Raw genomic sequence first — 18,977 nt, 5'->3', positions numbered from 1 at the left:
TTTGGGATAGTTGATCATCCCTGCACCCGCACCCCCACCCACCCTTATGTCCTCCAACATCCCCACCCCTTCCCCGTCCCACAATTGACATGTCATTTTTCTTGTTACATAAGAGTAGGTCACTCTGATTATATAGGAAATCAGAGCAGGAGTGGACCATTCAGCCCTCGAGCTTCCTGCTTGGTGGTAATTTTGGAGCGGGGATATGCTGGGCCGTGAGGTTACACATTGTGGTTGAGTACTGCTGCTGCTGATGGCTCACAGTCAATGTTGAGAATTCCCAGGGCAACTCCCTCCTTCATTGTATGCACTATTCTGCTACCACGGCTGGGGTTGTCCTTCCCTAAAGGACATCGGTGAACCAGATGGGTTTTTATGACAATTGGTTTCTTGGTCTCGGGTTCTCGGATTTGAACATACAAAACAGGAGCAGATGTAAGCTATTTGACTTTTCTGCTCTGCCATTCAATAACATCATGACTGATTTGTTTGTGTTTCGAATTCCACATTCCAATATACCCCCAATAATCTTTGATTCCCTTGCCTAACAAGAATCTATCTACCTCCGCCTTAAAAATATTAAATGACTCTGCCTGCACCGCATTCTGAGGCAGAGAGTTTCAAAGTTGCACAATCCTCTGAGAGAAAAAAATTCTCCTCATCTCTGTCCTAAAAGGGTGACTCCTAATTTCAAAACAGTGCCCCCAAGTTCTGGACTCACCCACGCCCTTTCCACGTCCACCTTATCAATACTGTTCAGGATCTTGTATGCTTCATTCAAGTCACCCCTTGATCTTCTAAACTGCAGTGGAAACAAGGGCAGCCTGTCCAACCTTTTCTCATAAGCCAACCCGCACTTTCCAGGTATCATTTGAGGGAACGTCTTCTGAACCACCTCAAATGTAATTATACCCATCCTTAAATAAGGAGACCAAAACGGCACACAGTATTCATGATGTGGTCTCATCATTGTCCTATATAACTTGGATCATCAAATTCAAAGAACAAAGAACAATACAGCACAGGAACAGGCCCTTCGGCCCTCCAAGCCCGCGCCGCTCCCTGGTCCAAACTAGACCATTCTTTGTTCTATGTTCTATTCTTTTGTATCCCTCCATTCCCACTCCGTTCATATGGCTGTCTAGATAAGTCTTAAACATTCCCAGTGTGTCCGCCTCCACCACCTTGCCTGGCAGCGCATTCCAGGCCCCCACCACCCTCTGTGTAAAATATGTCCTTCTGATATCTGTGTTAAACCTCCCCCCCTTCACCTTGAACCTATGACCCCTCGTGAACGTCACCACCGACCTGGGGAAAAGCTTCCCACCGTTCACCCTATCTATGCCTTTCATAATTTTATACACCTCTATTAAGTCTCCTCTCATCCTCCGTCTTTCCAGGGAGAACAACCCCAGTTTACCCAATCTCTCCTCATAACTAAGCCCCTCCATACCAGGCAACATCCTGGTAAACCTCCTCTGTACTCTCTCCAAAGCCTCCACGTCCTTCTGGTAGTGTGGCGACCAGAACTGGACGCGGTATTCCAAATGCGGCCGAACCAACGTTCTATACATCTGCAACATCAGACCCCAACTTTTGTACTCTATGCCCCGTCCTATAAAGGCAAGCATGCCATATGCCTTCTTCACCACCTTCTCCACCTGTGACATCACTTTCAAGGATCTGTGGACTTGCACACCCAGGTCCCTCTGCGTATCTACACTCCTTATGGTTCTGCCATTTATCGTATAGCTCCCCCCTACATTATTTCTACCAAAATGCATCACTTCGCATTTATCAGGATTGAACTCCATCTGCCATTTCTTTGCCCAAATTTCCAGCCTATCTATATCCTTCTGTAGCTTCTGACAATGCTCCTCACTATCTGCAAGTCCTGCCAATTTTGTGTCGTCCGCAAACTTACTGATCACCCCAGTTACACCTTCTTCCAGATCATTTATATAAATCACAAACAGCAGAGATCCCAATACAGAGCCCTGCGGAACACCACTAGTCACAGGCCTCCAGCCGGAAAAAGACCCTTCCACTACCACCCTCTGTCTTCTGTGACCAAGCCAGTTCTCCACCCATCTAGCCACCTCCCCCTTTATCCCATGAGATCCAACCTTTTTCACCAGCCTACCATGAGGGACTTTGTCAAACGCTTTACTAAAGTCCATATAGACGACATCCACGGCCCTTCCCTCGTCAACCATTTCAATATCCTGATCCCGCCTTCCCCTCATATCCTTCGATCCCTTAGTCCCAAGAGCTATATCTAATCTCTTCTTGAAATCACATGTTTTAGCCTCAACTACTTTCTGTGGTAGTGAATTCCAGACATTCACCACTCTCTGATGAAGAAATTTCTCCTCACCTCAATCCTAAAATATTTACTCTTTGTCCTCAAACTATGACCCCTAGTTCTGGACTCCCTCACCATCGGGAACATTCTTCCTGAATTCACCATAACTAATCCTGTTCGAATTTTATAAGGTTCCATGAGATCCCCTCTCACTCTTCTAAACTCCAATGAATATAATCCGAACCAACTTAGTCTCTCCTCATATGACAGTCCTGCCATCCCAAGAATCAGCCTGGTAAACCTTCACTGTACTCCCTCTATAGCAGTACTGAAGTACCTACCCAATTAAAATGTAGACATTTCCTCACAGGGCTTTGATCTTTCCCCGTCATCTTTTAGTATTTCTGCAAAGTGTCTTTGATGGAACTTCAGCAACTCCGTCCATTTATGGCAGCATGTGTGTCATTTATCTCAATGAGCATTAGTTTTGCACAGAGTCTACGATCCATTGGGATTGTATTACATCAATACTACGTACTAAATTAGAAGGTAACCTAGAAGGTAAAGCAATGCAACATAAATTGTGAGGACGTCAAATGCATCAAAATTGTACCCAGAAATGGGTCACAATTCATTATGCTGTAGTACTCAATGCTGACCAACAGATGGAGAAGTGATGCAATATAAACACATGGGGACTGCAGAAATGAGTGCTGCAAACCATGTTATAGATGAAGAATTTGGATTTATCTAACACCTCACCACATCTCATAAATGTCTCAAGGTCTTTTGCATACAATGAATAACGTTAAGTGATGGTTTTTTGGCACACAGTGTCATTTCAAAAACAGCTGTAAGATTCAAGCAGAGTAATTTGCTTTAGACGGAATTGATTGAGCGAGGAATGTTGGCCCGGCCAATGGGACAATTCCTTGTTACGGTTTGAACTGTTACTTAAGATCTTTAGAACCCAATGGAACAAACATATGGGACATTAACAACTTGTGAGTTTGGCCCAGTCACTCTAAGTCACTCCAAGACTTGAACATGCAATTTAATGTGGTTCATTAAGGGCAGTAAAATGGCACAGTGGTTAACACTGATATCTCGCAGCGCCAGGATCCCAGGTTCGATTCCAGCCTTGGGTGACAGTCTGTGTTCAGTTTGCATGTTCTCCCCATGTCTGCGTGGGTTTCCTCCAGGTGCTCTGGTTTCCTCCCACAGTCCAAAGGTGTGCAGGTGGATTGGCCATGCTAAATTGCCCCTTAGTTTCCCAAGATGTGTAGATTAGGTGTATTAGTGGGGTAAATATGTGGGGTTGCAGGGATAAGAAGGGGATGGGTCTGGGTAAGATGCTGTGTCAAAGAGTATGCAGACTTGATGGGCCGAATGGTTTCCTTCTGCACTGTAGGGATTCTATAATTCTATGATTAATGCAATACTGAGGAAGTCTTATCTTTGCAGAGATTGTCATGCCCTGTATAAGACATTCTTACCGATGTCCTCACTGCCTGTACAGGTGGATATAAAAGTTCCTATGGCATTAGAAGCAAAAGAGGAAGAAGTTCTTCTATGGTTCCGGCCGACATTCTTCCCGCAACCAACATCATCAAAAGTTACCACATTTAAAAAATATTAGCGATTGTGAGGCTATTTTGGATATCCTGTGGACATGTAAGGTGTTATTTAAATGAACATTCTTTCTACAATGTTTTATCTGAAGGACAGCACATCTTATAACGCAGTACAGCGTCAACACTGCAATGCAGTGTCAGCCGAGATTGTGTGTTCTGTTTCTGAGGTAGGTTTAAAGTTGAGTGATGTGATACCCCAATGCTCTCCAGAATTCCAGACCTCCCTTCCAAAGCAATCAAACCATAATGAGAAACTCTATTCTCCCTGTGTTTGTACGCAAAGGTGTTAATTATTCTCAAGATGTGGTTAAATTACTGTGCAAAGTCACAACTATTTTCTGACCTCTCACCTGCCCAATACAATTTATAAGTTCACAGGTATAAACCTTCATTACAACTGTTACCCTACTGTCTTATTTTTGAAAGAGCGTCATATTTATTTTTCTCTGGGTTTGAATCCAATACGGGATGATTAGTTGGGAATGCTTCTCTCAACAGTCTGTTAATAAATTAGTAAAAGGAACCTGAACTAATTTCCCATTGAGCGTAAACACCCAAACCCTGGAAATGTTCTCAATTTGGCAGTTCAACTCCATTGGCGAACTCACCAGCAGAGGCCTAATCTAAACTTATATAGGGTTATGAGAGAAGGTACCTGAAATATTCACTGACTCTGTTTCTCTTTCCGCAGATGCTGCCTCACCTGCTCAGTATTTGCAGCATTTTCTGCTTTTATTTAAGCTAGTATGGAAATTGAAATAATCCATTGGTACAGGAGAGGGTGTTCTCCAAAACTTGGTCCAAAGCAATACTACTGGAGGTTTACTCTGCAATTAGTTGTACTATGTAGCTGTGACTACTTGATGTTGCCTTAAAGTGAAAACATTTTGTTTTTCAATACAAATGTCATTCGCCTTGATGGGCACAAAGAAATTATCTTGAGATATTGGGCGGCATGGTGGCACAGGGGTTCTGACTGCTGCCTCACAGTACCAGGGACCCAGGTTCAATTCCAGCCTTGGGTTCCTCACATGTTATGGTCTTCTTATTCCCCAATTACCTTAATTGTGCATTGTTCTATCAGAAATTCAAACTGAACTGTTTAAAATCCATAGATGTTACATCAAATCAAGACTGTTTGTGTGGAGTTTGTATGTTCTCCCCGTTTCTGCATGGGTTTCTTCCGGGTACTCCAGTTTCCTCCCACTAAGATGTGTGGGTTAGGTTGATTGGCCATGCAAAATTGATCCTTAGTGCCAGGAGGATTAGCAGGATATATATATATGGGGATAGAGCCTGGGTGGTATTCTTGTCGGCTCAATAGGCCGGATGGCCTCCTTCTGCACTGTAGGAATTTTATGATTCTATATAATGTTGAAGAACAAACACTATCGTGCTTGACAGATGTGGTGTTATGTGGAGATATCACTGTGATTGATAGTGTGGATATGCTGTGGGCAGGTATCACCATGATTAACACAGTGAAGATGAAAAGCGAGATAATATCATGGTTAACAAATGGACACCAATGAGCATGGAGGTGGGCTTGGGTGAGACAGCACCATGACTGATAGAGTGGACATGATGAGGGAAGTAGCATCAGCATCATGATTGGCAAAGTGGACGAGATGGTCTGCCATCACCATGACTGATGCACTGGGCATAATGGAATAAACATCACTGTGATTGGCAGAGTAAAGCAGTATGGTGCATTGGCCAATACTTCAGCTTGTTATCTCCGAGTGTGTCTAATCCCTTGGGCCCTCATGTAAGATTTGGAACTTATGGAAGGAGTTACAAGGTAAATCCATCCCCTATCAGTCAATGGCACAGACCCTTCAGGGTGCTCATGTGCTGTGTTGTTTGTTTATTGTCTAATTCACATGCCTGCACAGCTGTGAGATTGTGCTGACAACACAGCAAAGGACAATTTCATTCCAAGATGAAATAAGTTAACTCCCCAAGGACTTTATACCCTTGTTGACTTTCAGATTTGCATGCGGCTTTTACCTTATAACCTCCACACTCGTTGTGAATGCTGAGAACTCTATGTTGGAGTTGAAGAAGCAAGTGGAATGATTAAACAGTTCCGCATCCAAACGAAAGACACAGGGGTCAAATTTTAACCCTGAGTGGATTTTAACCCCGGCAAAGGGTGGGACAGGTGTCAAATGTTCTCCCTGGTCTCCATCCCAGACTCGAAGTTTAAGTTTGTGGAGTCATGTAAATGCTACTGGTCCACTTCAAAGTCATCCCGAGTGGCGAGAGGGTGCAGAGCGGCTGTAGCAGGGAAATATTGCGTGTCCCTTTTGTCACCGATTGTCTTGGGAGAGGTTTTGGAAGGAAGTCATAAGATGGAAGTGGAGGAGGCCACAACTTTCCTTGGGAGTTGGGAGGAGCACTCTTGGTCCCATGGCCCCACAAGGAAAAGTTACACTTGGAGGATCTCTCCTTTCTGCAGACCAGGCACAGACCTGCTTCTCCTTGGTGAGATTGCTGTGGTGGCTTTCATGCTCAGGCCATAATTACAATGCAATTGGGGTCCAACTGAATTAACAGGACCCGAGATACATACACTTTGGATACTCCCGCCTCCAGACTCTTTATCCACCCACAGAACCCTGCAGATTAAAATTGCTAATGGAAACCTGGGCCACATTTTCTCAAACCCAAGGCTTTCCCACTTGTAAGATTTTGATAATACTACTAATTTTCAGTGTTTGTTCTTGATTTGATGTAACATCCATGGATTTTATTGTTAGCCACTTTTTAAACAGTTCAGTTTGAATTTCTGATAGAACAATTAACAATTAAGGTAATTGGGGAATAGGAAGACCATGACTTGTGAGGAACCAGACTTCGGTGAAGTTTATGACTTTAATAGACTCCAGGATGAATTAAAGAAGTTTTGAAGGAATAGTTAAAAGTGTTGAGTTCAACAGTTCGAACTTAGGATGGCACCATTCTTTTTCTGGGGAGAAACACGTTGTTTTCACATTGGAACCAACACTGTGATTTTGCCCGTAGAAACTAGGTGAATGAGTAGGCCATTCAGTGCTTTGAGACTGCTCTGCCATTCAATAAGATCATGGCCGATCCTCTATCTCAATTCCATATTCCTGCTTTCTCCCCATACCTCTTGATATCATTAAGTTCTAAAAAAAAATCTATTTCTTCCTTGAATACATTCGGTGACTTGGCCTCCACAGCCTTCTTTGGTAGAGAATTCCACAGGTTCACTACCTTTTGAATGAAGACTACACTAGGCCACACTAGGAGCCGTTCTGGTCACCATATTATAAAAAGGATATAGAGGCATTGGAGACGATTCAGATTTACAAGAATTAATATACATATCAGGAAAAGTTGAGCATGAATCTCTTTTCTTGAAAACAAAAGACGAAGAGGTGATCTAATGAGGGTATTTAAAATTCTGAAAGGTTTTAATTGAGTATATAGAGAGAGAATCTTTCCACTTGTGAGGAAGAACGTAACTGGAGGCCACTGATATAAGATAGTTGCCAAGAAACCCAATAGGGAATTTAGAAGAGATTTCTTTACCCAAAGAGTGCTGAGAATGTGGAACTTGTTACCTGCACAGTGGTTGGTTGAAGTGAATAGTTTCAATGCATTTAAGGGGAAGTGAGACAAACAAATGAGGGAGAAGGAAAGAGAGGGTTATGATGACAAATTTAGGTGAGGGAAGATGGGAGGAGGGTTGAATGGAGCATAAATGCTGGCATGAGATCATTGGGCTGAATGGCCTGCTTCTGTACTGTTTATCCTATGTAATCCTGGAACAGATCACTTGCTTGCTGCCTCAGTGGGACAACATACTTAACATCTTAACAGCGAGGGACAGACGATATCATAAGCTTAAAAAGGGCTTAGGCCACAAACACAAAAATATCCTTCATTGCATTTCATCATGCATGAATTCTTGATCCCAGCTTGCGCCAGGGGAAAACTGAAATTGGGAAAATGTGAAGGATGGATCAATACATTTCATTCTTGCGCACGAAATGGCAGACCCTTTCTCCCTCTGTTGGCTGCACCTCAGAGTGTAAACAGACCTGCCCCTTCTCTTCTACTTGTAGTTTCACCAAAAATATGGGTTTAAGATATGACCTTGGGATAAGGGAGATTTTGTAATGTAGGCGTGGTGAGTGATGCCATTCTCCCAGGATCTGAACCACAGAGGTGCCAACTATAAATATCCATTTAGAGTGTCTTCAAAAGAGGTCTTAGGCAGACCTGTTGGTTTGGGAACACTGTGGTAGGGCTTGACTTGGGTGCACTCCCTCAGTTTTAATTTTCATCGACTCAATCAAGAAAGCCTGCATTGATACAGTGCCTTTCACCATCGCAGGATTTTCCAAAGTACCTTACAACCATTCAAGTATAGTCACTGTTGTAACATAGGACGTGGAATGTCAATCTCACCCATTTCACACTAGCATGCAAAGTCAAGTTCTATACCTCACTGTATCTCATAAGCATTGGGAGGGAACAGGAGTTCTTACAACTAACAAAGTGGAAGTAAAAACAAAAAGAAAGAAAGGGAAATTCTTTATACATTTTGGGCTGATTACAATCTGTGCTGCCAATGGCCAATAGTCCCCATTTTATCAACTCTGTTGCCTGCGGCATCCAGGAGTTAACAGGCTTTTTCCAATTTCTGACCTATCTGCTGTGGATGACTATCATCGGGTTAACACTTATCTTGTGAGAGTGCAGCATTGGGTCACACCTTAACTGCCTCTAAGTAAATTAATAACTCAAGCTTTTAAACTTGTGACATAAAAAACCTGTGGGGCCACAGACTTACCTATTGACCATGCTCAGAGGATAGGCCGTGGCTGAGTAAGTTTCAATATGAGTTCAAATAGCCTTGGGTCTAAAATCTTTTAACGCAAAATATTTTTCTTCATAAACCATGACGGTACAAAATCACACAACCTCAAAGTTTATTTATTAGTGTCACAAGTAGGCTTACATTAACACTGCAATTAAGTTACTGTGAAAATCCCCTAGTCTCCACACTCTGGCGCCTGTTCGGGTACACTAAGGGAGAATTTAGCATGGCCAATGCACCTAACCAGCACGTCTTTTGAACTGTGGGAGCGTCCAGAAGAAACCCACGCAGACACGGGGAGAACATATAAGCTCCACACAGGCAGAGACTTAAGTCGGGAATCGAACCCAGGTCCCTGGCGCTGTGAGGCAGCAGTGTTAACCACTGTGCCACCGCAAGACAAATGCTTTTTGATAATGCTCCTGTGAAGCAGTTTGGGGCATTTTGCTAAGTTAAAGGTGCTATATAAATACAAGTTGTTGTTATGTGTCTTTGTCAGCATATCATTGATTGTTAAAGAAAACAGGCTTTCCATCTGTAAAAAGAAACTTTTGCATCCTACACATGTGCTTAATTATTTCATTTTTTCCCAAGAATGTCAAATTATCATGGGGGAAATAGGTCAGCAATCAAAATGCTGGAGGAAACTGATGATTGGGGCTGGAGAGGGTGAAATACTGGAAGACAAACAAAAAACACAGTTTTATACAGCGTGTGACATCAGTGTACCTTTAAGAAAGGTTTTTTTTTAAACATGATTCTGCAGCTCACAGCTTCAGTGATGTTGTTGTTGCTGGTTTGACTGGAAATGTCCTTTTATTGCTACTTAAGTGGCTTAAATGGGGTTATTTGTGTTTACTCTGGGATTAATTTTACAATCCTGCATTGTTAGGAGTGTGTTTTTTGGACAGTTATTTTTTCATTTACAGTTTGGAGCTGCAGGTTTGAGTTTTAATTTTTAGAAGGGACAGCAAGCTAAAAGAAAAAGTGTTTTCCTGAAGGGTGAAAATCTGTTGTTGTTGGGCTGTACCAGAGTCTCCCTACATATCCCATTAACCTGTTAACATTATTTCTAATTCAAACTTTTACATCCGTAATAAAGGACTCTGCAATTGTGATTATTCTTTTAACATCCTCAGGATTTCCCAAAACTACTGGAAGTGTCGTCACCATATCGGAAAAAGCAATAGCCAATGTGAGCACCAAAGAATTGACAAAGTGCAATGAAATGAACATCCAGTTAACCTGTTTTATATTGATTGAGGGAAGAATGTTGGCCAGGATTTTATATGTCTACCTGGGCAGACAGACTGGAAATTGTTTTAAAATATCTTCTAAAAGGCGGTGCTTCTAACAATGCAGCACCTCATCCTTAATACTGGATTGCAGCGTTAACCTAGATTATGCGCTCAAGCCCTGGAGTGGGGCTTGAACCCATGGTTCTATTCAGAAGAAAGGATGCTAAACTGAAGTGTTGTTTGTAGCATTGATTTTAGAGTTGAGAGAATGCTTAAACTGTTTATTTTCCACAAAGATCCTCTCCATCTCATTTCCTATCCTGCTGCTTACATTCCATTAGCTCTGTTAAGCACTGAGGTAGCACAATGGCAATCATAATTCTGTTTAAATACTCTCCTTAGTTATACTATTATGCTTGAGACCCAAGTATCTTGTGTATTAAATATTGGTTAACGCATGAGTGGCAATGAATCAGAAGGCAGTAATTCCATCAATTAATTCAGATCATATCATAAACCTGGAGAACAGAACACAGGCATTTTCTGAATGCCTGCAGAGCCAAAGGATGAAATTGCTGTTCACTATGTAAAATATTGAAATAGTATAATAGATTACATACTATTTAATATAAAACCTATAAACTACATAAATAATGTACAGCAAATGATGCAGCACAATATATACACAAATAGCTTATAATTTACTCCATAGAATTACGTACAGTTTACAGCACAGGAACAAGTCATTTCGCCTAACTGATCTATGCCACCATTTACGCTTCAAACCAGCCTTCTCTACCCTTGTCATCAATCCCTATAAGCATATTCTTCTATTTCTTTCTTCCTCATTTCATTGCCTATCATTCCCATTCAATGCATCAATGCCATTCACCTCAACTGTTCACAGAATCATAGAATCCCTACAGTGCAGAAGGAGGCCATTTGGCCCATCGAGTCTTCACTTACAAACAATCCCACCCAGGCCCTATTCCCATAACCCCACATATTTAGCCCACTAATCCCTCTAACCTACGCATCCTGGGACACTAAACGGCAATTTAACATAGCCAATGCACCTAATCTTTGGACTGTGGGAGGAAATTGGAGCACTGGAGGAAATCCACGCAGACACGGGGAGAACGTGCAAACTCCACACAGACAGTGACCCAAGCTGGGAATCGAACCCAGGTCCCTGATGCCGTGAGGCAGCAGTACCAACCACCGTGCCACCGTTCCTTGTGAGTTCTATATTCTCACCACTCTGGGTAAAATGGACATTGAAAGAGATTAAGGGATCATGTGGTTCTGTACATAGAAAGTTTTTTTTTTAAAGTCATCGATCAGTGTCACAAGTAGGCTTACATTAACATTGCAATGAAGTTACTGTGAAAATCCCCTAGTCGCCACACTCCGGTGCCTGTTCGGGTACACTGAGTAGGAGAATTTAGCATGGCCAATGCACCTAACCACCACGTCATTCGGACTGTGGGAGGAAACCGGAGCACCCGGAGGAAACCCACGCAGACACAGGGAGAACGTGCAGACTCTGCATAGACAGTGCCCCAAGCCGGGAATCGACCCCGGGTCCCTGACGCTGTGAGGCAGCAGTGCTAATCACTGTGCCACCGGTAAGGGTAAAAAAAAAGGTGGAGTCATATAATAAACAGAAATGTAATCTGAAAGAATAAAAGAAAGAATAATGGCAGAGCTTTAAATTATTTTATTATAAGTTTACATTTTACAAGACTGTTAAATAGTCTTAAGCACATATTGAAAAAGCATGGAGAGCTCTATGGGAAAAATAGTCACCAGCAATTAAATAGTTAGTATGAAACTGTATTACACATAACTTCTCAGAATACCAGAGTAGGATGAATGCATCCAGGGCATTAAAGGAATTTCACACTTAACAATGCTGGTACCCAAGGGCTGAAAGTCAGCTCGCATTATTCCAAATTCTTTATAAAAACACAGGTACATGAAGCTTGGAATTATATGCGTATTTATTTAACAATGTCCCTGGAAAAATGTTTACATGTACAACAAAGGAAGCAATTCATGTCAGCTCACAATAGCAGAGATAATACATTGAACAGGCAGGTTGTTGTAACCTCAATATTGTCTAATAAATCTTTAACAATTTTTTGAATACTTTGAATAACAGAAATGCTGCATAACACAATCAGCGTGGATCATTCCAGGGAGAGATGAGCAGAAAAGAAGCAAGGGAGAGATTAGGAGAATTTATTTTTTGTTCAGTGAGCTGTTGTGATCTGAAATACATAGAGTGGTGGAAGCAGATTCAATTGTAACCATCAAGAAAGAATTGGAAATATACTTGAAATGAAAGTTTTGCAGGGCTATAGGGAAAGAGCCCAATAGTGAGAATGATTGAACAGCTCTTATAAGGAGCCGACAGAGCAAAAAGGACCAGATTACCTCCTTTACAATTTATAGTATGTAGTCATCATTTCCATTTGATAAGGCCCTTTATAGGATACTATAAGTGAGATATGAGCCTATAGAATCCAAAATGACATGGTAAATTAGATTAATTTGCTAAATAAAAAGAAATTTACAGCAGCAATCAATAGTAATAGTGCTAATTGGACAGCTCTGACTAATGGAGTACTTACTGTTTGGTATATTTAGTAATGGCCTTGGAAAAGGTAAATAGAATTAGTGATCCTGCTGATTACACAAAGGGCGAATACGACCAAAAAATAACAGAGTTCGTTCTGGAGTGAAAAGTGGCGTGTTTCCCGCCAATGCTACCAGCATGTTTTCAGACTGAATTTTACACCTTATTAGTACCCATGAGTTTCATACTCCACCCCCAGTCTCTCTATGGATCCCCTCGGACACCCCATGCACCCCCAACTCTTTCTCTCCTTTGCCAACACCATGCACCAGGTTCCACCCCTCCTTCCCACAATCATCATATTCCCCCAGTAGCTGCTATGTTCCTCATACTCCAGCTCCCAGCCAAACTCTACGCCTGCCACACCTCATCACCATCTTAGATGTCAACATTCCTACTACACTCTCCCTATCTGTGTCATTGCAGGACAAACTCAACCACAACAGACATGAACGGACGTAGCCATCTGGAGTCATGCCAGAGCTCTGAACCCTCACCCGTATTGAGGAGCGAGCCCTCGACTTAGCCGTGGAGGAGGAAGAGTGTTCCTCCATTGCTAGTGAAGTGGGGGCAACAGAGAAACATGAGAATCCTCAGCACACATGCTGCCATTTCTTAAGCCTCGAGTGAGTGATCAATATTCCCTCCGTATCCTCTGTAATGCACTGATGTCATCTTCCTTCTCTTGCAGGCTGACCACTGGAACAGACCGGACCATTCTCTCACCCCGTGGACCCACCTAACTCCAGCAGTACGGAGGGGGTCTTCTCCAACCCCGCCGTTGAAGAGGCATCACCCACACCTGGCACCACTGCAGATACTCGCACCCTGATGGGATCACTAAATAGACAGGCTTCTGGATCACTCACTGGTGAGAACCTCAGAACTGAAAGTGGAGGCAGGGATGTCCCAGGGAGCCAGCACTTGGAGGGACACTGGAGCCGAGGACTCTGCTGAGCTCCTGCTGATGATGAGTCCTTGGGTCTGGTGGTCCCACAGTTGCTGGACCTGCAAAGGCAGAGCCGTGAGCATCAGAAAGGGATGACAGCATCACTCCTCAGAGTGCAAGGCCAATTGGAGGAGTCTCATCGCCTTCTGTCCGAGGAGATGGTGCCGTTACTTCAGCGTAACAAGGTCAACATTGCGAGGTTGGCATCCACAGTGGAGACTTTGGCACAGGACCAGCACTCCATGGGAGCAGGAGAGGTCCGCACCATGGCTGAGTTCATCACCTCCATGTCTGAGGGAGTGAGCTCCATGGTGCGGGTTTCAATTCCATGGTGCAGGCACTGGTGGGAATCCATGTATTGTATCTGTTACATTGAATGTTTTGCATTAAATGTCACTTTGTTCACTGAAAGAGCCTCCACCCTGTCTATTAATGACACCAAGCTTGGGGGAACTACCACGCTCACTCGGCGCCTCATCCCTATGGAGTGAGAGAAGTGCAGTGCAATGTCCCACCCACACTGGCTGCTGCTGGCATTGCCCCCCACTATCCCCAAAACCCATCCCTAACTTCCATCCATGGAAGGGTGAATCCCCTTGCACCCCCCCCCCCCCCTCCATCAATGCACACCCCTCTCGTCTCTAACAATGTCAGCGCCAGAAGATGCCGGCACCTCTGGAGCTCACTCCAGCTGTCCCTCTATCCCATAGAGGAGTACAGGGGGGCTGGGAATCCAAAGAGAATCAGCAGGGGTACAGCCTGGGGCCCTCCAGCCAGGGGACCCTAGGCGTCTCCAGCCCATCTGGCATCACCCTCCCTGTGAGCAACACACTTCCAGCCCCCGACACCAAGGGAAGCTAAAGTCAAACATCCGTGCTGCCCAAAAGCAGGCCTGGGCCCTCCATGCCCTGGCCCCCCAGGGGATGCCTGCCAATGTCATATCAGGCAACAGGGCATGGAAGTCAGCAGACCGCCTCAACCTCAGCTGTGGATCCTGGGGATACACTCAGACATAGTATGAGTGGGGAAGATTAAGAAACCGTAGGCAGTTAGTGGGCACTGGTGAATATTGGCACAAGTGTAGATAGGTCACCATTGTATTGAATGCTTTGCATTAAATGTCATTGTTCACCCAAAGAGCCTCCACCCTGTCTGTTCATGGCACCAAGTTTTGGGGCACCAAGTTTGGGGGAACCACCATGCTCACTCAGTGCCTCATCCCTGTGGAGTGTGAGACTGACAGTGCTATGCCCCCCCACACCAGTGAGGCAGAAAGGAGGCATTGTTGCTGGCATGCCCCGCTGACCCCAGAGTCCATCCCACAACCCCTATCCATGGAAGAGTGACCTCCTTGCCTACCCCTCCTCCATCAAAGCACACCCCTCTCAGGTCTAACAGTATTCTCTAGTGATCACGAGGCCAAGGGTTGTCGAGATGCTGCCAAGACTGCCCACCTCGGCTATAGGTTGTATGTGAACACCAGGACCCCTGAAGTGGGTGGGTTCTGTAGTAGCTGATACTGCACATCTCATATTCCTGAGCCCTCTGATAAGCCCATTCGATGGGTAAGATGCGTTGAGCTCTCTGTCAGGCAGGAGTCAGATATGACACTGAGGATGAGAGGAGCATCGCTCTGTCCTCAATACAAGTCACCATCATCCTCCAGCAGAGTCCGGCCAATAGCTTCAGTGCCCTGCCCGTGGTACCTGTCAACAGCATGGGAACATACTGCTGGCACCACATTACTGGTTAGATGTTAGTCCCCCATGGTGGGAGAGCTATTCTCTCCCTAGTCCTGCTCATCCCCAAAGCGAGATGCAATGAGTCTATCCTTGGCGCTTCAGCCTAGTTGGGCCCAGTCCATCGCCCAGGGTTCTTCCGCCCCAGGGTTCTTCCGCCTCCTCCTCTGTGTGGTCACCCTCACCGCCCTTCTTGACATGTGGCGCCCCTCCATCTCCTCAAGGTCCAAAAAAGTCTTCAAGAAATAAGTAGTGTACTACATTCTTGGTCTTCTTCAGGACCTGCAGCTCTTTAATGTCAGGCTTCCCGGTGTGGATATGGCAGCCTTTTGTTTTGACATCATCCATCCCTGACTTTTGAATCTCAAACAGGTCCTCGTTTTCCTGTTAAAATGCTAAGATTGGGTTGCTGCCCGTCCACATTTGCTATCGTTCCATGCAGACAAGAAGGATGAAATCAGGCATTTGCTGACGAACAGTGAGAAAATGATGTGCGGTCACTAGTTGACCCAGGTGCGAAAAATGTTGTCACATTGAATGCTGATAATTGCCAAGTTAAACAGAGTGTTTGTTTGCACAAGTAACCTCACACATTCCACGAGGAAATTTCATCAGGTATTGGCAAAGATTCAGAAACAGCAGCACATTTTCCCTTCCCACTTATAAATAACAAAATTGTAAACCTTTCTTTGAATGTTTTTATTACTTGGCTAGAAATATTCCTGTTATGTTTATAACTTCATTGCAATGTAGGGCCCAGACAAAATTCTTCACTCAGAGGTCCGTTGATGTCTTTTTAATTTTTATCAAGCTTTTTGCTGCATATAATTAAAGGGTCTGGTTTGGATTAATAAGATCCCACTTCACATTACTGCTTCTGTTGATGGGGTGCCATTGAAATTGTTCTCGCATAGCACCATGAGGAAATAAAGGTCACTGGTCACGATATACATTTGTTTTTTTAACTATATAGTGTGTAGAAACTGAACAGTCGCATAATTGACCTGGAAATCATTGAGTGGTAACGCTGGATTCATTTATACCAATTTCTTTTCTCTCCCATTTTAAGGGAATGTTAGTGCATTTAAAACAAACAGCTAAATGCCCTGTTCAAATAGTGGAGGAAAGGATCTGATTCAATCTTCAAATGATAACATCGCTTACAGTAATTTCTAGGTGACAATCTCAGCCTGTAGGAAGACAGTAAAAATTTAGCTGATGCATATCAGGGGACAGGCTTAATTCATCTTCCAGTTGATACCGCTCTCACATTTCATGGAATCATAGAGGTTTACAGCATAGAAACAGGCCCTTCGGCCCAACTTGTCCATGCCACCCTTTTTTTTAAACCCCAAAGCTAACCCCAATTGCCCGCATTTGGCCCATATCCCTCTCTACCCATCGTACCCATGTAACTATCTAAATACTTTTTAAAAGACAAAATTGTACCCGCCTCTACTACTACCTCTGGCTGCTTGTTCCAGAGTTGAATTTCATCGAATTTCATCTCAAAAAATAAATTCTGGGTGAAATTTTCTGTTTTGGAGACAAAGAGCAGAGATGGGCGGGAAAGTTGGGTGATTCCCATTGGGCAATGGAGTAGATTTTCATACCAGTTCTTCCGTTTCTCAAATCATTATTTATGCATCAGCAAGGATCATGTCATATTTTTTGGCAGGGTGGACAGTGATACATCTGTCCCACCGGGGTCAAAGGTCCTGGCACCATGTTTAAATAGCACTTGCATGCACATTCACTCATGGCAGCCCAGGTGAAAGGTCAGACAAGTGAACCATGGTACCCAAAAGGACAAAACTCTCGGCTCCTTGGTTCAGCGAGGCCTCCTGGGGATTCTCCTCCAGATTGTCCAGGGGGATCCCCTCTCCTCAGAATGGGGGCAGGAAGTCAACCAACCTGATCATGCTGGTCTCGGAGGAGCTTACCAGGGTGGTCAGCATCCATGCCACTCAAGAAAGTACTGCACTGCAGTGCAGGAAAAAAAATGAATAACCTGATCCACTCTGCCAGGGTAAGTGAACTTTCTCCTTATTTCAAACTCACATTCTCATAAGGGCATCAGACAGTCTAAGGTTAAAGTTCATAGGGATGTCACATATTATGATGTGGAGATGCCAATGTTGGACTGGGGTAAGCACAGTAAGAATCTCACAACACCAGATTAAAGTCCAACAGGTTTATTTGGTAACACAAGCCATAAGCTTTCAGGACGCTGTTCCTTCGTCAGGTGAGTGGGAGTTCTGTTCACAAACAGGGCATATAAAGACACAAACTCAATTTACAAAATAATGGTTGGAATACGAGTCTTTACAGGTAATCAAGTCTTAAAGATACAGACAATGTGAGTGGAGAGAGGGTTAAGCACAGGTTAAAGAGATGTGCATTGTCTCCAGCCAGGACAGTTAGCAAGATTTTGCAAGCCAGGCAAGTCGTGGGGGTTACAGATAGTGTGACATGAACCCAAGATCCCAGTTGAGGCCGTCCTCATGTGTGCGGAACTTGACTATCAGTTTCTGCTCAGCGATTCTGCATTGTCGTGTGTCGTGAAGTCACATATTACCAGCTGATGGGACATCAGACAGCCATCTTAAGATCCCCACCACCCAATGTAAGATCCTGCTCAAATACCATCGCTTACTGGAGAGGGCTCAGCACACACAGCAGGCATGCGCTGCTCTTTCATCCACAGTGAAGCCTGTCATAAGTCCTCGGAGGCGGAAGTCCCTTCACCAAAATTCCTTTATTTACAAGCTCCAACAACACTATACAGAGTGCTCTCAGTCTGCAGTCTCCATCCGGAGTGCCAGAGGAACTGACACTCCTTTTTAAGTACAGAGCATGGGGCTCCCTGATTGGATCATCAATTTGGCCCTTAGTTAGGGAGTTCATATTCAAGCAAGCCCACCTCAATTGCCTGATTAAAATCGTTATAAAGTCAGATACAAAATAGTTGTTCAGAGTCTCTGCCATTTCCTTGTTTCCTATTACATAGAAACGTATTTGGCCCTTCACACCTGCTCCGCCATTCATTTTGATCATCGAATTCAATATCCTGATCCCCCCTTCTCCCCATATCCCTTGATCCCTTTAGCCCCAAGAGCTATTTCGAATTTCCTCTTGAAATCACACAATATTTTGGCCTCAACTACTTTCTGTGGTAGTGAATTCCATGTATTTACCACCCTCTGGTTGGAGAAATTTCTCTTCACCTCAGTTCTAGAAGATTTACCCTTTATCCTCAAACTATGACCCCTAGTTCTGGATTCCCCCTCCATTGGGAACATTCTTTCTGAATCTAACCCTGTCTAACCCCGTTAGAATTTTATAAGTTTCTATGAGACCCCTCTCACTCTTCTAAACTCCGATGAACGCAATCCGAACTGACTTAGTCTCTCCTCATATGACAGACCTGCCATCCCAGGAATCAGCCTGGTAAACCTTCGTGTACTCCCTCTGTGGCAAGGACATCCTTCCTCAGATAAGGACACCAAAACTGCACACAATACCCCAGGTGTGGCCTCACCAATGCCCTATACAATTGCAGTAAAACATCCCTATCCCAATACTCAAATCCTCTCACAATGAGGGCACATACCAT

Source organism: Mustelus asterias, chromosome 3 (genome assembly GCF_964213995.1).
Source record: "Mustelus asterias chromosome 3, sMusAst1.hap1.1, whole genome shotgun sequence".
NCBI lineage: Eukaryota > Metazoa > Chordata > Chondrichthyes > Carcharhiniformes > Triakidae > Mustelus > Mustelus asterias.
This window is presented reverse-complemented; position numbering follows the sequence as displayed.